This window comes from Urocampus carinirostris, chromosome 18 (genome assembly GCF_059441175.1).
Source record: "Urocampus carinirostris isolate Australia breed hairy pipefish chromosome 18, RoL_Ucar_1.0, whole genome shotgun sequence".
In the NCBI taxonomy this organism is placed as follows: domain Eukaryota; kingdom Metazoa; phylum Chordata; class Actinopteri; order Syngnathiformes; family Syngnathidae; genus Urocampus; species Urocampus carinirostris.
In genome coordinates this window covers 22,198,922-22,222,091 of record NC_142366.1, presented here as the reverse complement: position 1 = coordinate 22,222,091, position 23,170 = coordinate 22,198,922, and the positions used below count along the sequence as shown (strand labels likewise).

The 23,170-nt window shown below is 41.4% G+C and overlaps 1 long non-coding RNA gene across 1 annotated transcript; it reads left to right on the top strand.

Annotated features, from left to right (window-relative positions):
- The first annotated feature begins 392 nt into the window (after positions 1 to 392).
- LOC148348654 (uncharacterized) lies at positions 393 to 22,171 on the top strand. Its single transcript, XR_015847724.1, has 3 exons — positions 393 to 687; positions 10,989 to 11,157; positions 21,963 to 22,171. It is a non-coding gene; the product is annotated as an uncharacterized LOC148348654 (long non-coding RNA).
- The last annotated feature ends 999 nt before the right edge of the window (positions 22,172 to 23,170 follow it).

The following is a 23,170-nucleotide window of genomic DNA, read 5'->3' as shown; positions in this document are numbered from 1 at the left end:
ATCAATAATATAGATATTTGGAAGTCGACTTTTGATCACCTTGAAACAGACCATTTTAAAAGACGTTTTGTATGATGCCATGGTGTTTTTTTAACGTCTTTTTAACTATTTTTTGCTAGGTGGGGAAATTTTGTCCCAACAACCCTAGTGGTTAAGGGATCTAATTGCAATATACATATATATATATATATATTTTTGCATTGTTTTTTTTTTAAATAATATATTTTAACCCAAGCAGTTTTTGTCTACAGTCTTATTATCAAGAAAATAAACTAAAATTCCCTTGAATTTACGTGAAATTATAGTTAGGTGACTATGTTAGTGTTAATTCTGAAGAAATAATAACGTAGCTCGTATTGATATTGTAGCATTGATTTTCTTTCCTAACACAAGCAGTCCATTTTTCCTAAAAGACTAAAATTAAGAAAATACATTTGAATTCTCTCGTTATTATTTGAAAATATAGTTGTATGTGAATATGATAATGACAATTACAAATAATTGCCGAGAAGTTTGGATTCATTCGTTCGAATTGGGCAGCGGCGTTCTCCGGAGCTCTTCGAGCGGTGTGTGTCGCTTACGTCTGCCCGTGGAGGGAAGCCCTCGCCTGGTAGAGTGCCGTCTGTCTCCCGCTGACTTCGGACTCGAAGAAATCCGTCAAAACAACAGCGAATTGAAAAGTAATAGGTGAGAAAATAGGATTTAATTCAATTATTTATAAAACAAACACTCGAAGAGGACTTCGTCGTGTAATTTAGTGTCGTCTGCTTTTCCCCTTTTTCGAAGGGAAATGCAGCAAACGGCTTCCCTCTTTTGGAGTCTGTTGTCGAAAGAAAGTGAAAATAAATCGTAGGAAAAACAAATATTTTTAAACCTTTTTATAATTGTTAAAAAACATAGTTATTTATTAGCGTATTCATAGTTTTATCTATGATGAGTTCACTGTCGGTTTCAAATCAGTAAAATACACGAACGGTACTACAATTTTTTTAATTGTTCATTTCCAGGGTGCTGCAAATTACAAACTAAAACATATTTTATAAATATTTTGAGGTTTTGTCGTATTCGAAATTTATCCCGGCAATGTGAATAAGACGTATTGCTGCTGTCTTTAATGGCGACCTGCTGTCTGCTTTGAGGACCATCAAGCTAGCAGAAGGGCAGTCAAGCCGCATGCTGACCCACCCCCTAAGCAGAAAGCCACTGAATTATATATTAATTCAATTAAACTCAACCGCAAGCTTTATTTTCAATGATTTATTTTAACGAGGGAGATTTTTTTTATCATTGCCATATTGAAATGGTGTGTCTTGGCTGCAGCTAAAGACTATTTCAATAGTCGACTAGTCATTGACTATTGAAATGATAGGATAATTGTCATTTTCTTTCTTAAATTTAGCATGAAGTAGATTAGATAATCACGTGGCAAATGATTATAAACTCATGTAAAATTGGTACAATGATAAATACATATTTTATTGTACCTACAGCAGATTTTTTCAAAATTGATCTAAACATGCCCTATGTATAACAAACCAGTCACTAGGGAGATGAATTCATCAATAAATATCTTTCAATTTTTTAGGGCTAGTCAAATAAATACCAAATCAAAATCAAGTAAACATTATAGATATATCCATTCGCGCCCCGTTGCTGCGGAATGCTCTGCCCACTGAGATTCGATCTGCAACCTCAGTGGAACTGTTTAAATCTAGACTTAAAACACACTTCTATTCAATAGCTTATAATTGACCTATATTTTATGTTGACAATATCTGTGTATTATTTGTTATCGCAACATCCATTGCAGCCTGGTCATCGTGGAAGGGGGATTAACTCATGTGCGGTCCCTTCCCAAGGTTTCTTCATTTACCTCATGTTGAGGTTTTGAGTTTTTTCTTGCCCTCGTGTAGGTTTTAGATCAGGGGATAATGTAATAATAGTCTGTAGTCTGTACAGCCCTATGAGACTACTTGTGATAAAAGGGCTATACAAAACATGCTCATTAGCAGTAGTAGTACAGAAAATAAAACAAATATGTACATTTTGTGAAGTACCATATTTTACGGACCGGATTATAATACACTGTACAAAACAGCCTTTGTGAAATATTTTTTCATACATAAAACGCCCTGGACTATATGGTGCATGGTATTAAAACTACAAGAGCTTAGGTTGCATAAAAACGTCAATAAACAAAGTAAATAGATTATGAAAACTAGTTTTTCCACTAAATTGAATTGCTAAATTCATAAATGGTGACCATATGTCCTAGCATTTCATTGCATTCATGAATCTCTAATCTTTACCGAATATATTTCTAATAATAATAAAACACATTTTTGGTTTTCTCGCAAACCTAAGGGTTTTTGGTGTGTGCCCTTTAGTCTGGAGAATTCGGTTCACTCAGTGGTCAACTGCAAAGTCCATGACAAAAAAGAACAAAAAAAAAAACGGGTTTAACAACTGATGTTTGTCGTTTTTAAAATTTTAACCACTGACATTTGCTCTTCGGACTAGATGCATTTATTTTCAAATATGTTTGTCACGCGCTGTCCTTTTTATTTTATTTTTTATTTTTATATTATATTTTAATTATTTTATTTTGATTGTTTGTTAATGCAACATCCATTGCAGCCTGATCATCCAGGAAGGAGGATTACGTCCTGTGCGGTCCTTTCTCAAGGTTTCTTCATTTTCCTCATGTTGAGGTTTTTGAGTTTTTCCTTGCCCTCATGTCGGTTTTAAATCAGGGCAAGGTGCAATAATAGTCTGTGGTCTGTGCAGCCCTTTGCGACTCCTTGTAATAAAGGGCTATACAAATAAACATGACTTGACACACTGTGACATAACAGTCAAACTTTCTTTCATAGCGAATTATATACATATAAAATGTACAATGCTTGTCATCAAAACCCAATTAACTGAAATGTTACTTGATTTTTACTCAGGCTAGTTAGACTCCGCTTCTTTCAACCATCTGACCTCTCTTTAAATGTATAAGCATTACCGAGATACTGCCATAATAGTCTGCTTTGCAAACTTTGCAAGTTGTGTTTTATTTTCCGTATCCTGGCTAAAATGTTCCTAAACTTTATGGGTATTGGTACGCTGCCATTTCTGTATGTTATCGCTAGAGACAGGGACGCTATCGCACATAAGCTACTCTCAACAGAGATTGTGTAAAATGCCTCACTCGTGTCTGGCGATAATAGTTGCCGATGGAATTCATTGTCCACTATTTGTAGGAACGATTTTTTTTGACAACGTCGACTAATAGTTGCATCCCTAGTTTTGTAATTAACCGCTCTTTCCATCATATATTTTACACATGATGACAGCTCTTAGAAAATAATTGAACTAGACATATATATATATAAATATATAATCATTTTGTGTTTCCTTTCCTGCATTTAGGTGAATGGAGCAGGTGAGGAGCTCCATGCATGAAGACGTAGTGCTGGCAGAGATGAATATAAGCGCGCTGGTCTTTAATGAATGTGACGGGATATAGATGTAAGATGAGCTCTGGTTTTGATCAAGTAAAAATAGATCAGTCACGGGCAGATCATTACTGATAATTACTTCCAAGCGATTGGCCGTATGTGGGCTCTATTCTTATTCTTCCAGGCCATGCATGCTGAGGAACGCTCACTCGCGTATGCGTCTGCACTACAACACCTCGGCATGAACAATGGGCAAAAAGGAATGTGCTATTAATTACCCCCTCCTCTTTTTTGCCAGTGTTGTCAGGTTGAGAAATTTGATTTTAGTATTCATCAAACAGCAGCTGCTTGCACATGCATATGATATTATTAAGAAACCCTCTCCTCTTATTCCACGCAACCACCTGTTCATGTGTGTCTGTGTGCCCTTTTCTGATTATCTAATAAAAACAGGGAAGGAGCTGCAGGAGGTGGGAGGATTTTTACACTCTTACATGACCCGTGTAAAAAAACAGCTTATGAATAAGCGTGCTTTGCTTAGCGACAATGCAGTGGCTCACAGGGAGGTTGCAACCACTTAAGGTTTATAGTCCGCTGAGCTTCCTAGATGTTCAGAATGGTTAAATCTACTGTATGTTGCTATGGAAGTTTGCATATGTGCACAGATAATTGAATTAGATTATACAAAAGTAAAACTAAAAACTAAATTGAAATGGAACTTTAATCCCTGAATTTGCTTTTCTTGTGTCAAACGTATCAGACACAATAAACGGACGGATTCACTGCAAAATATTAATCATAACAATCTTCCATTATTGTCAGGCAATTTTTCCAATTTCGAGTGTAGTTTTTCTATTTTGTCAGAACCCAAACGCGTAACGTTTTCACACCAAGCTTTATTTTACGGAAGCGGGGCAGTCATGCGCGGGAACACAAACCCCAGCGATCGCTGGGCATAAAGTGGGGCCAGGAAGTTAAGCGCGGGTAAACAGGAAGCCAGGGGCAGACGAGCAGGATACAGGACAGACGGGATCGATACCAGATACAGGATACACAAGCATTTATCGGACAGGACGGTATCGATACCTGATCCAGAATGCACGAGCAAGATACCGGACAGGATGCACGAGCAGATATCGGACAGGACGGGATCGATACCGGACAAAACGGGACAGACGGGATCGATACCGGATACAGGACGTGACTGATAGAATCGATACCGGATACAGGATGCACGAGCAAGATACCGGACAGAATCAAAATGCTTGTCTTGCAAGTGCAGAGGTTTATTGACGGACTGACAAGGATTGAATGAGAGCACTGAGTTTAAATAGGAGGAGAGCCAATTAGGCAACGAGCAGCAGCTGGCGCCAAACGAGCGGGCACAGGTGAGGGCAATGGGCAATCGTAACAATTTTTAAGATATTTTAACTTGTTTCTCTGATAATATATGTACAATTTGCGCTTGATATAAGCAATTACATCTCATCTCAACAGATATTACTATGAACAAATTTATCAGCCATCTAAAAACATCAGGTGTAAAAAAAGCTGATAATTTTGTGGATGAATTTTTTTATGTTATTACTGTAAATGGATCAACTATTTTGAAATTTTAAAAGTACAGTATATTACAGTATAGTACAGTACAGTGTAAAAAGGCTAACTTAAAATTGACAAACTAAAATGAGAGTTTTGCATTTTAGCATAGCACAGTGAAGCATAGAATGTGTAACACAAATGCAGATTTGAAAAATAATTGCCCATTTTTGCAGACAATTTCTTAGTTTTACGAATGATTCTTTGTATTTTGGTACTCATTCAGTCACTATAAAATCAGAAGCAGTAATTGCTAAAATTACTTTTTCATGGAATGTCATAACTTAATGATCAAAAGTCTAGTCTAGTTTTGTTTTGACTATCAAACTGGAAAGATGCACCAGTGTTTTACACAAAATTTGAATCAAAGTAGGATTGAAATGGTACGATCTGTCGGTATTTGTGTGCTATGAGACAGAGTGCACCCCCGTATTTCTTCCACCTATCCAAAGGACTTATTTATTATGCACCGGGCTGGAGGAGAAGATTGTTGCATCTGTTTTGGGAGGTTTTGGGGAAGGAAAGGGAGAGAATTTTGGCAGTTGGTCCTATTGGATGCCCACAAGAGCACAAGGAACACAAAGCTGATCACAAAGTCGAAACGAAGACTGCTGCACCAGAAGTACTGTAAAAATGGAATATAAGGCGCACCTTGTTATAAGCCATTACTTTTGCAAAGGAAAATACATATTGTACATTAAAGACAGTACATAGAGTTTTCAAGGTTTTAGTAATGCACCTTAAGTTTTCTTTACAAACAGTGCCCATAAAATGGCAGTAGCACAGCACTAACAGGGTGCTAAAAGTTGTGTTGCTAGGTGTATGCAAGGTCTGCTTTGCAAACTTTCCAAGTAGTCTATTTATTCACTGTATCCAGGCTAAAATGCTCCAAAACTATAAAGTTTCGGTACACAACTTGATGGTGGCGCCATCACTTCTATCAGTTACCGCTCGAGACAGAGACGCTATTGCGCACTAGCGACTCTCAACAGAGATTATAATCATATAAGATGCCCAGGGTTGGGTAGGGTTACTTTAACTGGATTACTTTCAATTACTTTTGGATTACTCCAATAGTAAATATGCTAATAAAAGACAAAAGAAACTAAATATTATATATAAAATTATGACTCACAACACGTGGTAAGCTTTCTGTCCTGGCTTTGATCTCCGGCAAAACTAACATAAAATGCGACAGAAACAAAATGAAAATAAATCCAAACAGCTTGCCAACATCATTTTTGCCGTTCCATGTATTCCGTTACTCCCCAAGCCTGCACAAAATTTTGTAATTTTATTCATATTTAGTTTATTTTGTCTTTTATTAGCATAATTGGTATTGGAGTAATCCAAAAGTAATTGAAAGTAATCCAGTTGAAGTAACCCTACCCAACCCTGAAGATGCCTTACTCTGTTTGAGAAACGTGTCCGGCAACTATAGTTGAAAATGCAGTTCATTGTCGATTGTTTCTATTATCACTTTTTGTCGACAACGTGGACTTGTCGTTGCAGCCCTAATACACAGTACCTTGAGTAAATACCTGGAACATAGCTCTCAAACATATACAGTATACGTAGTGTTTTAGCTTTTCATATGAAGAACACATTCTCAACAAATCTCCCTGGTTCCTGAGCGGTTGACACTCATTAGCAGTGTGGTTCTTCAAGCTAATCTTTTAAAAGTCCCACGGTGACGTTGGAAATGGCCGGAGGAGATACAGAGAGGGGGGATGGAAGTAAACGCTGTATAAAAGGTGGAAGGGGAGGAGAGAAACTCAATCTAAAGCACCAGGTGCACCTTTTGTCTGCATAATCTCTCGACCCTTGAGACCATGCGCACTCTGGCCAACATACGTGACCTCTCAAGCGTGCACACGGCGCTCCGGATCCGGCATGGGTCGCAGTACCACACCTTGCAGGTTGGACTTTAGTTTCGTCGGAGGGAAAAAAAATGCACCTGTGCAGATTTGCAAATGAAAGGAGAGTGAGCATGTCTGCAGGGCTGACACGTGTGAGCACTTATTTAGTGCATGTGTGAAGAAGTGGGGGAGCACTTTTGTATTTTATAGAAGGTGCACCTCTCTCATTTGTAGGAATGCTCGATAATTATCCGGCTGACAGTTAACGGCCAAATATGACGTCACAGTTATCTGTCTGATGAATAACAATACACCCCATAGTCACTTAGAGCTATAACATTCAATCAGGCTCCACTACTTGTTAGGAAGGGCGGATTATTGTCTTAAATTATTGAAAGGTATGCATTTTTGAATCTTAAAATGAATACTTCAATCCCTAAATCTGCTTTTCAAAGGTAAGAAAAAAAGATGAAATAGCTATATAGAAAGAAAGTAGATAGAGGAACACCTTTACAAATACACACAAAATAGCTCATTTGAAAATTATTTGACATAGTGGAGTTTTATCAGTTTATCAGTTTTATCTATTTCACTCTGAAATAAACTGTAAAAAATCTTATTCCACTGGTAGAAATGTGAGTTTATATGACTATTTTTTTACTACTTTTTCTAGCAGATGGCAGATTGTTTGAAAAAAATCATTGACCATCATCATATCCAACATTGTGTGGTTAAGGGGTGATGTTCATTTTATAAGACAATTCTAAGAAACAAACTACATTACTAAATATGAATACATGTAAAAATTGAAATATATAATTATATTTGTAAAATACAAAAAATATACTAAAAATATCTGAGGAAACATTGAGAAGGTTGGTAATGGAGTTTTGAAGACTGTGATAGGCGTAAGTTATGTGTGAATGTTGAGAAGAGTAAGGTGATGAAGTGCTCACGTGATGGAGTGGGCATGGCGTTAGAAATAAGGTTGCATGGACAGGTGCTGGTAGAAGTTGAAAGCTCTAGGTACTACGGCTGTGATGTGGCTGTAGTTGGTGGAATGGAGTGCGAGGTATTGCACAGAGTGAATCAAGGAAGCAAGGTTTTGGGTGCTCTGAGTAGAGTGATGAGCAACAAGAGTATGGATGTTAAGAGGGGACTGTATGAGAGTGTGATTGTGCCGACTGTGTTGTATGGTGCAGAGACTTCGAGCCTGAACGCAGATTTGAGAAGAAAATGAAATGTTTTTGAGAGTTTTTGAAGTTTTCGAGGAGTATGTTAGGAGTGACAAGATTGGATAGATTGAGAAATGAAATTGTGAGAGACAGAACTGTAGTAGTCGTGGAACTGAGCAAGCGTGTGTATAAGAGAGTACTCGGTTGGTTTGGACACATGGAGAGTATGGATGAGGAGCGAATGTTGAAGAGGATCTACAGAGCAGAAGTAAATGGAAGGAGACAAAGAGGAAGGACACGATTTACGTGGATAGATTGTGTTATAGATAGATGGATAGATACTTTATTCATCCCCGAAGGGAAATTCACATTTCCAGCAGCATCCCTGAGCTGAGAACAATACAATAATAAAGCGAAAAGAATACAATATACAAATACCCAGTGTGACGTGCAAATGCCCACTGTAGCGTGTTATATAGAATATCTAAATAGTGCTACAACAGAATACATATTGCAATAAAATTCGGTAATATGCAATGTAGGTGGTGTGGTTTAATGTGGGCTTTTACTCTGCCGGGTAGAGTTAAAGAGCCTCATGGCATGAGGAAGAAAAGATCTCTTCAGTTTGTCGGTAGTACAAGACAGTGACAGCAGTCTGTTGCTGAAACTGCTCTTCTGTCTGGAGATAATGCTGTGTAGTGGATGCGATGGATTGTCCATGATTGACCGCAGCTTTTCCAGTGCCCGTCTCTCAGCTACTGTTGTTAGGCTGTCCAGCTCTTTGCCCACAACAGAGCTCGCTTTCCTAGCCAGTTTATTGAGACGAGAGGCATCCTTCTTCTTGACGCTACCTCCCCAACACGCTGTCGCATAGAAGAGGGCGCTTGCCACAACTGTCTCATAGAATATGAGTGCACTGGGGGAAATAGGTCTAAATATAGTGGACGCTAGAGATCTTTTTAGTGATAGGAATGAGTGAAAATGATTTTGGGATATTTGGACGTGTTCTAAGGGATGGGGAGGGCACCTGTGTAATGCGGTAGGGGTAAACCAGTGAAAGCTGTCAGGCCCTGCTATTGAACAGAAGAGTGTGTTGTGTCACCCTGACAACTTTCTTGTGTCCTGTTTCATCTGGAATGAATGATCAACTTGGGTGCCGAGGTGCTTAAAATGTTTGGGTGTTTGAGCATTTGGGTTGGTCATGGTCCAAAAATGTTAGTGTGTGTTTTTTGCTACTTTTTCCCTTTTTATTTTCTTGGTTTTTGTATGTGTTTGTCTTGCTGTCAGTCACCCCTCACGAGGGATATGACCAGGGTAGATAGATAGATTGGTCAAATAAAGAACATTAAATGCTGCTTAACACAATTGTATATTTTCAAGTCAATGAAAACCTCCCAAAGCGCTTTACAATGTGCTTCACATTTACCCATTCACACACACACTCACACACCAATAGGGAGTCAGCCATGCAAGGCGCCTACCTGCTTATTGGGGGCATTAAGGATTCAGTGTCTTGTTCAAGGACTCTTCCACATATAACATGAAGGAGCCAGGAATCGAAACTGCAACCCCTTGATCCCAAGACGAGCGCTCTACCTCCTGAGCTAATGCCGACCAACAGCAACAATGTATTTCCTTCAGTCTGTAGTTTAAATGTGTCACCCAAAAGCTCAAGATAATATAAACCTTGGTTTTTATAATGAGAAAAAAACACTTTTGAATACCATCAAAGGCTGTGTTAATCAATGGCTCTTCCCGTGGCCAGACCGAGAACCCCTTGTCTGGCCTCATCCCTTGAGATGGAGTCTCCTGTACTGCCGCAAAGCCTCAAGTGGCGAGAGAGCCAAGGACAGAGCAAACTGTTCATTGTGATTTAATCTCGCTTCTTGCTCTTGAGCAAACATCAAATATGGCCTTCTTATCAGGGCACCGTCCTGCTCTATCTATCAGCAATCAATATCTCCACTGTTTGTGTGTCTGTGTACCAAACAGGTCCGTGGGCTGTGCTCAGTCAGTTCAAAGGTCATGTATAACTCCAGCTTGGAATGACAGACGTGGCCCGAGGTAAAAGTAGATAAAAATGGGGGCGCTAAACAAAGCAAAAAGGGGAGATTTATGCCAGCGGTGTGTGTCCAAAATGGCCCATCGCAGATAGACAAGGAGCAGTTGTTATTGCTTCTACCCTTTGCAGCGTAGGTTTGATGACCCGAGGAGGGTAAAACCTCACTGGCCACATAATTAAGTACATCTGCACAAAGAGATGGTATGCTTGATAAAATTGGGTAGCCCCCCCCTCCACCCTGCAACTCAGGAAGAGCGGGAAAGACCTGCCGCAAATGACAAAAGTTTTGCCTGCCCAACAGGTTTAGCAATTACCATATTTTCTGCACTATATGTCGGATTATAAGGTGTAACGCTAAAAATGTGTGTATTTTTAAATAATTTTGTTTCTGATTCTTTTGATCTTCTGATCGGCTTCCGTGTCCATGATGGAAAGGGAAAAGAACAGTGCAGAAAAGGTGACTTGAGGAGAGGGGGGTAACAGTCCTTTGTTCTGTCAAGGACTTAACACAATTGGAGGGTACAGTGTGGCAGGAGCACACAGGCATATATCAACTTCAATCTCTTTTTAATGAAAAATCCTGCCCTGTCTAATATGTGCAAATTAACCTAAACCCCCACCTCCACCCCTCCTGCTTTTTCCTCCGCGCCACCTATATGCCTTTTCGGTCCCCTTTTACCAAAAGTGACAGTCCTAGCACACACAGCCCGACAACACCCAAGTAAAGATAAGAATAAAAAGGTCTGGTGCACCTTTATATGCGGACATAACTGGATTTGTGTTACTAATATTTGTGCGATGATTGATCAGTCGACACATTTTATCATTGACAACATTTGCTTAACAGTGGAGGCGACGGAATTGTAGCGGATAGCAGCGGTAAGAGGACAGAATCCTGACCACAAATCAGCTGGGGACATGGATGGTTGTTCACAATTGCATAGCATTGGATGCAACGGGAAGAGAACCCGGATCGCGGTGGGGAGAGCGCATGACCCCAGCCACTAGACCACAAGGTATACAGACGACACATTAAACGGTCGTATCTCGTTATTACACTATGTTTAGTCACTGTACCAGTTAAGTCGTTTACATAATTGGACAATTTTACAGGCTTGAGTCAGTGTCTAAAACTCATGACAAAAAGTTACTGTACACCAGGGCAGACAACTCTGAAAAGTTGCCTGCCCAGCCACAAAGTTGCCTTCCCCATTTTTCACAACTTGAAACATAATAGGACGACTAATCACAAAAAAAACTACTGTTGCAAAGTATTAAGGATTGATAATCAGAATATATAACAGAACTACACTTTAAAATGAAGTTCATCATAAATCTACTTATAACATTCATTGCATGTATGACATCGCTGATTTCCATCTGCCATCAGTATGTACCTGTATTTACCCATCTTCATTCATGCAATGTTTGCTTATTGTCGTCTGCTACAAGCAACGTGAACTCCTCTTTCCATGATTCTATTTCATGCAGGTTTACAATTTGTAGCGTCATAAATTGTATTAGCTTCTTTTGAATCTTTCTTCTGGGGCTGAGGTTTTGGCTTGATTCCTAACCACTTATCCATTTGTCTCGTATTCTCTGTGCGTCTACTTTGCAAAATGATATGCAAAGGCACGACCTTAGAACGCTCGGGAAAATCCGGAAGCACGATTTGATTCAGGCTTCTGATCGGCTGCCGAGTATGCAAATTGCCAAACGAACCGAAATTTCCAAACCGAACGAAGATTTCAAAATCGGAATGAAGCGAACGTTTGATTTTATTTGATTCAATTTTTTTATCTTGAAAAAGTTGTTGGCGTAGAAGATGCACGCCCTGGGCGTCCGGGCAGACGTTATTTCAGACACTGCTTGAGCCGTTGTTGCTGTCATGCACTTTTGAGTTTTTCCTTGCCTGCATGTTGGTTTACGATCAGGGGTTGGTGTATTAGATAGATAGATAGATAGATGGATACTTTATTCATCCCCGCAGGGAAATTCACATATATATATATATATATATATATATATATATATATATATATATATCCATGATAACCTGTGCAGTCCTTTGAGGAATTTTGCTATTAAGGGCTATAGAAATCGGGCAGCACGGCGGCGCAGTGGTTAGCGCGTGTGCGGCACAGTTCTGAGGTCGTGGGAACCTCCTGAGTGGGTTCAAATCCAGCTCCAGGCCTTACTGTGCGGAGTTTGTATGTTCTCCCCGTGCTTGCGTGGGTTTCCTCCGGGCACTCCGGTTTCCTCCCACATTCCAAAGACATGCATTTCAGGTGAATTGGCCGGTCCAAATTGTCCCTAGGTGTGAATGAGCGAGTGAGTTGTCTGTCCCCGTGTGTCCTGCGATCGGCTGGCAACCAGTCCAGGGTGTCCCCTGCCCACTGCCCGATGATTGCTGGGATGGGCTCCAATATCCCCGCGACCCTACTGAGGATAAGCGGTGCAGCTGATGATGATGATGATGGGCTATAGAAATGAATGGGACTTGATGTTCGAAAAACGACAACCCAGAAAGTGATTAAAAGTGGGTGTATGAGCCAAAAGTAAGTGTGCCATTCACTGTTATTCTTGTTTTATACATGGTCTGGCGCACGTTAAATTTAGAGGTGGAAAGGTAGGAATGCTTTTGTCAGGTATCTGACCCAAAAGGACAAAAGGTTTTCTCAGCTAAGCTATGCAATGCTAACACGGAAGCGGGCTTGTTGTTGTCCCTTTGACTCGTGTGTCTTTTGTAATTGGCTTATTTTAACAGACTGTAAGTAAGGTAAAGATTGTTTAAGGTGACCTGAAGACTTTGTTACTTTATATCATATTAATTCCACAATAAGTAGCTCCAGTCACTTCAGGTCACATCTAGCGCGTCTGCCTAGCTCAGTAGTTCAGTATTGGACAAAACAGTCGGTATAAACTTTCGTTTCTCTTTTGGACAGCTCAAACAAAGCATTGTAAGGCACAACCGTCCTCAATAAGTGTAGAAATGGGTTTGTGTCAGGGTTGCCATGGCGCCCAATTGGCCCCGCCCGTGTGGCGCCAGCTGCAGCTTGTTGACAGATTGGCTCCCTGTCGGTATTTAAACCCTGTACTGTCAGTCCCCTTTTGTCGGTCCGTCTGCGAATCTCTGTTTTTACACGGCAAGCCCTTTTTCACCTGTCCTGTTTTTTTTTGCTCCTGTTTGTCTCCCGCTACGATCTGTTTTGAGCTAGACCACATCTGACTTCTGTCCCGAATTACGACCTGTTTTGATCTCGATCTCGACTACGCCTGCTCTCCCGCCCCGAATAACTATCCGTTTTTAATCTCGACCACTCCTACTCTCCTCTCCTGGCTTCGGACTTGTTTTCGATCACGTTTTTGCTCTTCTATCCCGGCTACTCACTCATTTTTTTCCGTTCCCGACACTGCCATTGCTCGCCACGAAAGTCCCACTTCCGTATCTGAGCAACCTACTCCCTGTGACCAGTGATCTCCGGATCGTGTATGCGCTCCTTTCCCTTCTTCCCAATAAAACTGTGAGAAACGTTACGCGAGTGGGTCCTGTCTCCGTTCTGGTCCTGACAGTTTGTTTATATCTTTCAACTGAATAGCTTCCCATAATTCCTTTTCCTTCATTCAGTTCAGAATGACCGGAATTACTTCCTAGGATGACTCTCTCTTCTTGTGTGCTTCGTATTGACTTTGTGAGTCGGCGGAACAAAGATGTATTTCAGTTGTCTCCAACCTTTTCTTAACCATAGTCCCGTTGCTTGGGTCAATAATAACATTAACAATTCTGTAGTGATTAAAGAAAGTGTGATGATGAGATACAAGCTGATACCCTTTTATGTTTCATCTGTATCCCTCGTGGTCTAGTGGATAAAATCTGACACGCTCCCTGCTGCGATCTAGGTTCAATTCTCTTTGCATCCAATTTAATACAATCGCGATCAGTCATATATTCCAACTGATTGTCACAGACCAGGAACGGAGAAGGGACCTAATTGCATTCGTTTTACTCAGTTTTATTTAGATGGAGAAAAGGACTTGCATCCACGATCTGATGATTGTCGGTCATGGGTAGCAGATAGCTGGAACGCGGAAGTGGCACTTCGAGCAAAGGTAGTCGTTGACAGCAAGAAAAAAACAGGTCGATGGCCGGGACAGAGGAGCAAAAACGTAAACGGGTTCCGAAAAAGGTCGGCAACAGGAAACAGACGGAGAACAGGGCAGGATAGAGTCAGGAGTCACAAAAGTTTGCCTAGCGTGTAGTGTAGGTTCACAGACGATCCGACGAGTGTTGTCAGGAAGGCGGGGGTTTAAAAAAGAGGAAGCAGCCAATCAGCGTCCGCGGCTGTTGGTGCCAACGGAGCAGACTCAGGTGCCCGGCTTTAGTAATCATAACACTGATCAATTAATGCACAAATACGGTATTATTCATTCATTGTAATCCTTACTGTAGTTTTATATCCTAATTTTTGGGGGGTGCACCTTCTAATCGCTTGCGGAAAATATGGTAATTGGAGTCAGCGTGCATTTCTCTCCTTGCCCTTGCTCGCTGATTGTCATTTCGAAACGACACCTAATGAGGATTTGTTCAGAATAGACACGGCGGCGGCCCTCGGTGCGCATGCCGGCCCCAACAAGCCTCCTCTGCCCTAATGGATTTTCTAATATGGAATCTACAGTACGCCTCACCCTTTCTCCACCGCAGGGGGTCTGATTGGCCAGAACCCCCCCACCCCCTTCTTCCTTAGACTGGTTTAGGGAGAAAGAAGTCATGATCATTGTTGCTATTACCCATGTCAGTGGTTAAGTGTAAATTGGGATCTGTCAAGGCTGTGATTACATTACCATATATTTTACACAGTTAACAAGAACACCTTGTGAGCATTTTGAACAAAGTGCAACCGGCGTAAAAAAACAAGCACCGGATGCAATTTCGTTAAATGCAAGGATGGTAATTGCGCGCGATATAAAATACCTGTATACACGGGGGGGGGATGGGGAAGCCCAGTGTCACCAGCAGAGTGTGGGAGGGTCCGCACATGCAAATCACAGCCATCGACAGCTTGTGATGAAGTGAGAGGTGGTGGCATAAACAGAATGTGCCGTTACCATGGAAGCCGCTTTCACCTCCTAGGCCCTAGAAAGAGACGAGGAGGGGACAAAGAGCAAGATGAACAAATAATAGTAACAGGAAGAGACGTTTTCAAAACACACACGATCATGCGTCGAAACGATTTTCTTTCATACCTCGGCGTTAAAGTCCAATTTTTTTCACTCGTTGTCATAGGGAGTAGACACAAAGTGCTGGTGAAGCAAATTATTTCTTCAAATCTCGACCTGACTTGGTGAGGTTTTTGATTTCCTCTCTCCGTAACTGCTTTATGAGAGTACCTGGCGCATGCATCTTGATATACAGTAAAAAATGTCACGGTTGCCATGGCGCCCAATTGGCCCCACCCATGTGGCGCCAGCTGCGGCTCGTTGACGGATTGGCTTTCCGTCTATTTAAGCCCAGTGCTCTTACTCTTCCTTTGTCAGTCCGTCAACGAACCTCTGCCCCGCAAGACGTGGGTTCTGACTCCTGTTTTGTGTTGGTAATTCCTGTCAGGTATTGTTCCAGTTTATTTTGTCCTGTTTAATATCTGTTTCCAGTTTTGGTCTCGTCTATTTTTGTCCTGATTATTATTCTCTCATACCTGTCAACCTCCACGGCTCCATGCCCGTACAAAATTTTCCCTTACAAAATACAAGATAATCTTACACCATATATTTTTTTTTTGAATGATGCATGATGGAAAATCGGCAGACGCATGCGCACAGTAGCATCAAACCGCTCGCTTCGTTTGCAACGAATAAAACGATACCGAGATAGAGTTTACCGCGGCGAACTCGTTAGACTTGATTGATTTTCCGTTTCGTGATAATCTGTGTTTACCGGATGGTACCCATAATTGACAAATTTGCGTTTTTCCGTACAGATTTTCTTGTACGTCTTACATGTCTTAAAATGCAGAATGAATGTACTTTGTACGGCAAAAACATACAGGTTGACAGGTATGTTCTCTCCAGTTTTCGCTCCCGTCTAGTTTGTTCTCTTTAATTTTGATATCCTGTTTCAAGATCAATCCTGTCCAATATCGAACCCATCTGTCCGATATCTGATCGGGCAATTGGTATCGATCTTGTCGGTCTCTGGCTTCCTGTCTTTCCACGCCAGACGGCTGCCTAACGTGCATGACTCCCCATTTCCCGTAAAATGAAAGCTTGTGTAAGAAACGTCCCGCATTTGGGTCTTGATCCTTTTCCGGTTCATGACAAGAAAGGTTCGGAAATTTTCATTCAACCGCCAAAGAGGCATTAGTATTCTAGATACAAGGCCACCACTAAGATGAAGCAATGAGCATGGAGGTTTCCTGAGACCTGTATATATTAGAGCTGGGGTCACCAACCTTTTGGAAGCCGAGGGCTACTTTTTGTTACTCATTGGCATTAAAAGATACCAGTTTAAGGAGCATTTCGAAAATGACAATATGTTAATACTATGTGATAAACAGATTGTTTCCATCTTTGTCAATTTCTCATTGAGCCTTTGACATTGTTTGAGAGAATTGACTAGAATCCATGCCACCTTCCACTTTGACAATTCCACAGCAAGGTAATGAACTCCTGATACTGCGTTATCAGCCATTGAGTATTCCAATGTAAAGCGCTTTAAGGGCCTCGTCAGGTCGTAAAGCGCCATTCACTTCATCATCATTACATTCGTTCATTGGTGTTTTATTATAGTCGAATGCCAATTTTGAATACAATCTTACATTTTTCTTTTATTGTTTTCCATTAAACTCACCAAGGGCCTTAAGGCACTCAGAAGCTCAATGTGTAACAAATTTGCGTTTCTTCCACCAAGATGCCCAATGTCTACTTCAATCTCCAATGAGTGGTCAAGCATGACTCAGGAAATTGAACAGCACTTATGCTATTTGCCCCGATGCCATTTTTCTTCTTCGTGCCTTATAAATGTTTCATCCTCGCCGAAAGGAAAAGGCTTTGCTTTTAGTAGGTAGCGCGCAATTTGTATTTATGTATAGTAGCAGTGTCGGAAATAATGGACGCCCAGGGCGTACAACTTTCAGGACGTCTCTGCCTGGGTGGCCGACAACTTTTTCAAGAAAAAAAAACAAAGTTTTTTTTTTTTTTTTTCAAATCAAACGTTTGCTTTATTCTGATTTCGAAATCTTCGTTCGGTTTGAAAATTTCGGAATTTTGGTTCGTTAGGCAATTTGCATACTCGGCAGCCAATCAGAAGCCTGCATCGAATAACTTTGTGCTTCCGGACTTTCCCGAGCGTTCTAAGGTCGTGCATTCGCATATCATTTTCCAAAGTAGACGCACAGAGAACACAAGAAAAATGGATAAGTGGTTAGGAATCAAGCCAAAACCTCAGCCCCAGGAGAAAGATTCAAAAGAAGCTAACACAATTGATGACGCTCCAAAACGTAAACGTACATTAAAAGCATCGTGGAAAGAGGAGTTCACGTGGCTTGTAGCAGACAACGCAAAGCAAATATTGCATGAATGAAGATGAGTCAATACGGGTACATACTGATGGCAGAGGGAAAACAGCGATGTCATATCCATGCAATGAATGTTATAAGTAGATTCATAATAGACCTAATTTTAAAGAGGTATTCTGATAATCAATCTTTAATACTTGCTTGGCAACAACAGATTTTTTTTGCGATTTTTCGTCTCATTATGTTTCAAGTTGTGAAAAATGGGGCAGGCAACTTTATGGCTGGACAGGCAACTTTTCAGATTTGTCTGTCCTGGTGTCCGCTCACTTTTTGTCATGTGTTTCAGACACTGATAGTAAGTCAAGTCATTTTTATTTGTATAGCCCTTAATCACAAAGAGTCTCAAAGGGCTTCACAGGTTATTACACAGACCATTATTACACCATACCCTGATCTGGAACCAACATGAGGGCAAGGAAAAACTCAAAAACCTCAACATGAGGAAAATTAAGATAGGAGGCCCATGTGGCAGATCTAGAATAAATATTTTCGACTTTTACGAGTGGCCCTTTGTCTGATTGGTGGCGACTGGAAGAAGCATTGTAGACTCCGCTTTTATTCCCAGAAAGGTCAGGATCAGCCATCCTTTGTAGCTAGCTTTGAAGGCTATCCAAGAGGACTACATGATGTAGGCAGAGAGAAATATGTCTTCCTCCTTCTCTTCGCCTTTCGAACCTCCATTAGACCAACCGGCATCTTTCTGGGAAAATTGATTTTCAACCGCCGTTCCTTCATTTTCACGCTCTTCCGAGGTTGCATTTGCGGCTCGTTCACGCTATCTAAAAACCGGTTTGAGAAAATGACAATCGTTAGGTCATTCTTGCAATTGCACACCTCTGTTTGGGTATCAAATTGGACATGAAAAGATGCAGGATTTGTTTGGCATAGTCTCATCTCATCTCATCAGCTGAACCGCTTATCCTCAGTAGGGTCGCGGGGGTGCTGGAGCCCATCCCAGCAATCAGTGGGCAGGGGACACCCTGAATTGGTTGCCGGCCAATCGCAGGGCACACGGGGACAGACAACTCACTCGCTCAGTCACACCTAGGGACAATTTGGACCGGCCAATTCACCTGAAATGCATGTCTTTGGAATGTGGGAGGAAACCGGAGTGCCCGGAGGAAACCCACGCAAGCACGGGGAGAACATACAAACTCCGCACAGTAAGGCCGGGAGCTGGAATTGAACCCACGCAGGAGGTTCCCACAACCTCAGAACTGTGCCGCACACGCGCTAACCACTGCGCCGCCGTGCTGCCCTTGTTTGGCATAGTATTTTATTTATTTATTTATTTATTCTAATCTTCATTCTTCACGTTTTCACTGTCGTGTTCGCACTTCCTCACCCCTTGCTTGATCCAAGTCCTGAATCAATGCGCCATTGATTTTCCTATCAATGAACATTAGCATGGATCAGGCTGCAGCTTGCCGCCGCTCTTCAAGTCTTTCACACACTCACACAACAAAGACACACAGAAACACTTGTAGAATCACATAAATGTGTCTCTCATAGAAAGGAGCCAACGCTTCTGCAAAGACACCCATTTTTTTTTCATATTGCCTTAAAAAGCTGACTTATTTTAAGTAAAGTAACATCCAAGTGGGTTTCCTCAACGTACTCTGGTTGATTGACGGTAGTATGCAAATACAGCTACAGTGGGTGCTTTGCCAGTGGTGCCTGGCTTTGGAGACACGTTTTGGAGAGAACGGCGTTGGGCGTCGCCCCAAAAAATACGCAGAGAGGAGATATGGCGAAAAGGGAACGCGCTTTATTGCATTCGGGACACGTTCAAAGTTCCAGACGTTCAACATTGGCTTTTATAGTGTTCTCAAATTAAGTTAAGATATCTCGTGAAGGTCGTCTGCCCTGGCTCCCTCAGCGTATCAGCTTGTGACCTCTTGCAACAACGTCATCCCACGACTTTCACCAGATGCCTACGTACTGCTTCTGTAACCTAGGAGATTTAATAAAAAGAAAGGACTCAGAATAGGTTGGAATTCCTTATCTAAAGGCTTCTCTCCATGTCTTCCTTGCATGTTCAAAATTAATTGATGTCTTCTCTCCTTATTTTGAGTATCTACCGTAAATTCCGGACTATAAGCTGCTAACTTTCAACCCTGCGGCTTATTCAGTGATGCGGCCAATTTATGTCATTTTTGTAACGGCCGCTAGAGGCGCTCGAGTGTTGCTACCATTAACTGCCCTGTCAAAGCTATATTATTATTATTAAAGCTTTGAAAACTCTCTCAGTGTACCGTCTTTCTTTGTAAATATGTGTAACCCATGTATAATATGTATTTGCAACTGTATATTTTTGTAATGTATTTATTTTTATTTATTTTAGACACTTGTTCTGATACGGGTGAACGAAAAATGAGGGGCGGAACAAATGAGGGGTGCCGAGTTTAAGTGGGGACCGCTAAAGGTGAGAGACAGACAGGGAAAGAAGAGGGGGTAAAAAGTTGAGTTGAGTAAAATTGTTCATCCGATATATTTTTCCCACCCTTACCTTTGGAAATATACACTTTTTTCCTTGGATTACTTTCAACGGGACCCGGACTCTGCAGGTCTGCATCAAACCTTAAAAACCGGTATCATTTTCCGTTCATTTTGCTGGCTGTGATTTTTAGACTGTGGCCTTTAACGAAGGACATTTAGTTTCAATCGCGGGACTTAAAGTCAGGTTTGGGTTAGTTTTGTGTTTGTGTTACTTAAAATTAGTTTTATCTGGTTATATCAGTATCAGAAATATTTTATTAACACTCCACTTATTGAAACATGAATATTTTGTTTGTTTGTTTGTACATGATTCAATTGTTTGTTTGTTTGTAAATGATTCAAATTGAATCTTTTCTTCCGGCGCCGTCACGAATGGCAGCCACTCCAGCAGCTCCCGTGTTATTTTCGATTGTTCTCAGCTCAGGGATGCTGCTGGAAATGTGAATTTCCCTTCGGGGATGAACAAAGTATCTATCTATCTATCTATCTATCTACATGTTTAAATGTGGGCGCATGCGGCTTATATACAGGTGCGGCTTGCGTATGTACAAAATCGGTTTTCCTCTCAAAATGTGGTGGGTGCGGCTTATAATCAGGTGCGCTCTATAGTCCGGAATTTACAGTACTCGTTATAAACTTATCAGGGAGGTTTTATTCGCGAATCATGGTAAGTGCTGGTGTGTTCGAACATGCAAGAAAGCCGTCCAAAACGTTCGAAGAGTTACCCAAGGTCCGTTAGGGCGACACTCCCTCTCAAACCCCTAACCAACTAACTCCCTGAGGCCCAGGCAGCACCATGGCATGCCATTCCCATTCTTGGCAGCAGCGCTCGCCAGGGAGCTGGTCCCGGAGCGCCCCCGGGGACGACAAGCCGCCCCCAGTCCAGCCAACCCACATGGCCCCCCACTGGACCCAGCTCCATCACCCTCTTTACCCCGTCCATCCCCCTCCTTTTATAAGGAAATGTGCATAACCACCCCCTTTCTTCTTTTGAGCACTTTCCCTCTCAAATATCTGTGAATGCCACTAAATGGGAATATTGTCGCCGTAGTGTGAAAAATTACATTTACCGTATTCTACTCACTATAAGGCGCACAGGATTATAAGGCTCAGCCCAGAAAAACAGTCTTTTTTTAATCTATTTTACATAAACAAGGCACATTGGACTGTAAGGTGCATAGGTAACTACAGTAAGAGCTAGAGCTGCATAAAAAATGAATACCGTATTTTCCGCACTATAAGGCGCACCTAAAAGCCTTTATTTTTTTCAAAAGCTGACCATGCGCCTTATAATACAGTGCGCCTTATGTATGGAAAATATAGGACCAAAAACTATTTTTGGGGGGTGCGCCCTATAACCCGGTGCGCCTTATAGTGCGGAAAATACGGCATATACATTTCAATCAAAATAATTTATAACATGAATTAATATTATGAGCTAATTTCACCACTATGTTTAATTATTTCTTAAATGTTTACTCACTCCAAAGTATTGACGGATTTTATACATTTTACTATGGGGGATTTTATACGATTGATACAGGTTACATTTATCAAGTGCAATGAAGGTTTTCACCGGGTAGGCTGAAGTTCAATGACAGGTCACGCTGATCCAAATTTGGAATGTTTTGGCTGGGGAATTTTGATAACAGAACTCTGACGCAGAACGGCAGGCATTGTTTGGAGAAGTTGTTTTGATAAGCGCTCTACTGTCATGAGATTTTTCAGACATCGGGATGCTCTTCTCCTAGGTGGTGGAGCCACGTGGGGGTTTTCCTGGGGTGCCCATGGGAGGAGCCGGCACACCAGCTTGTGGAGAAAAACGTGGGCCGGGAGAAGATTGAAAAGATCGAGGAAGATCGAGAGAGGAGGCTTGACGGAGACTCGAGCTACACTAATTCAGCTAATTCGACTAATTCGATGGAGTTCACTTAGTTAAATTCTTTAAGAAATTAAATATGCCCCCGTGTGGAAATGTCGGTCTCTTGTCCGTCTTTTCCCATCATTGCTAGGAGAATGCAGGTTGTGTTTGGTTAATGGAGTCAGATAACTAATTAGAACAATTTGGTGAACGGTACATTTTCATATTTATTTCCTAACAGTATCCCCTTTTTTCGCTAATTAGACAGCTCGCAAAACAACATGCAAAAACAAAAAAGATTCGCAAGAAGTATTCAAAAGTTGACGTCTCTGCTGCTATTAAAGTTCTTTTCCTTTTTTCTATTCTTTGTCTGGACCAGAATGGAGACAGGACCCACTTGCGTTACGTTTCTCTCAGTTTCAGTGGGAAGAAAGGAAAGGATTGCACACACGATCTGGTGATCCCTGGTCGCAGGAAGCAGGTCGCTCTGAACGCAGAAGTGGCACTTCCGTGGCAAGAGATGGGAAAAACGGGTCAGTAGCCGGGGCAGGAGAGCAAAAAACGTGGTCGGGATCAGAAACGAGTCGAGAGCCAGGAGAGGAGAGTAGACGTGGTCAAGATCAAAAAACGGGTTGAAGCCGGGAAACAAACGGGAGCAAAAACAGGAGTGAGTCAGGGTCGAAAAGCTTGTCTAGAATAAACTGAGGTTCGCAGAGGGACTGACAAAAGGGGACAGAAAGATGTGGGTTAAATAGTGACAGAGAGCCAATCAGAGTCCGAGGCAGTTGGCGCCAAAGGAGCGGACACAGGTGCATCACATCGGTAATCATGACATTCTTGAAGAAACAATATGTTAACCAAAAGAAGGCAGTTCAAGACCACTGGAGATCAAAATTTATCATTTTGAAATAATACAATTTTCACTGTTTCGGGGTTAAATGTCAATTGATGTATCTATATAATGGTGCTCTAACACTTTTTTTCACAAAATGACTACATTTATTTCACGCGAGTGAGAGCACTGAGCTTAAATAGGAGGGAAGCCAATCAGGCAACAAGAGTGAGGGCAATGGGCAACCGTGACATAAAGTTCTTGTT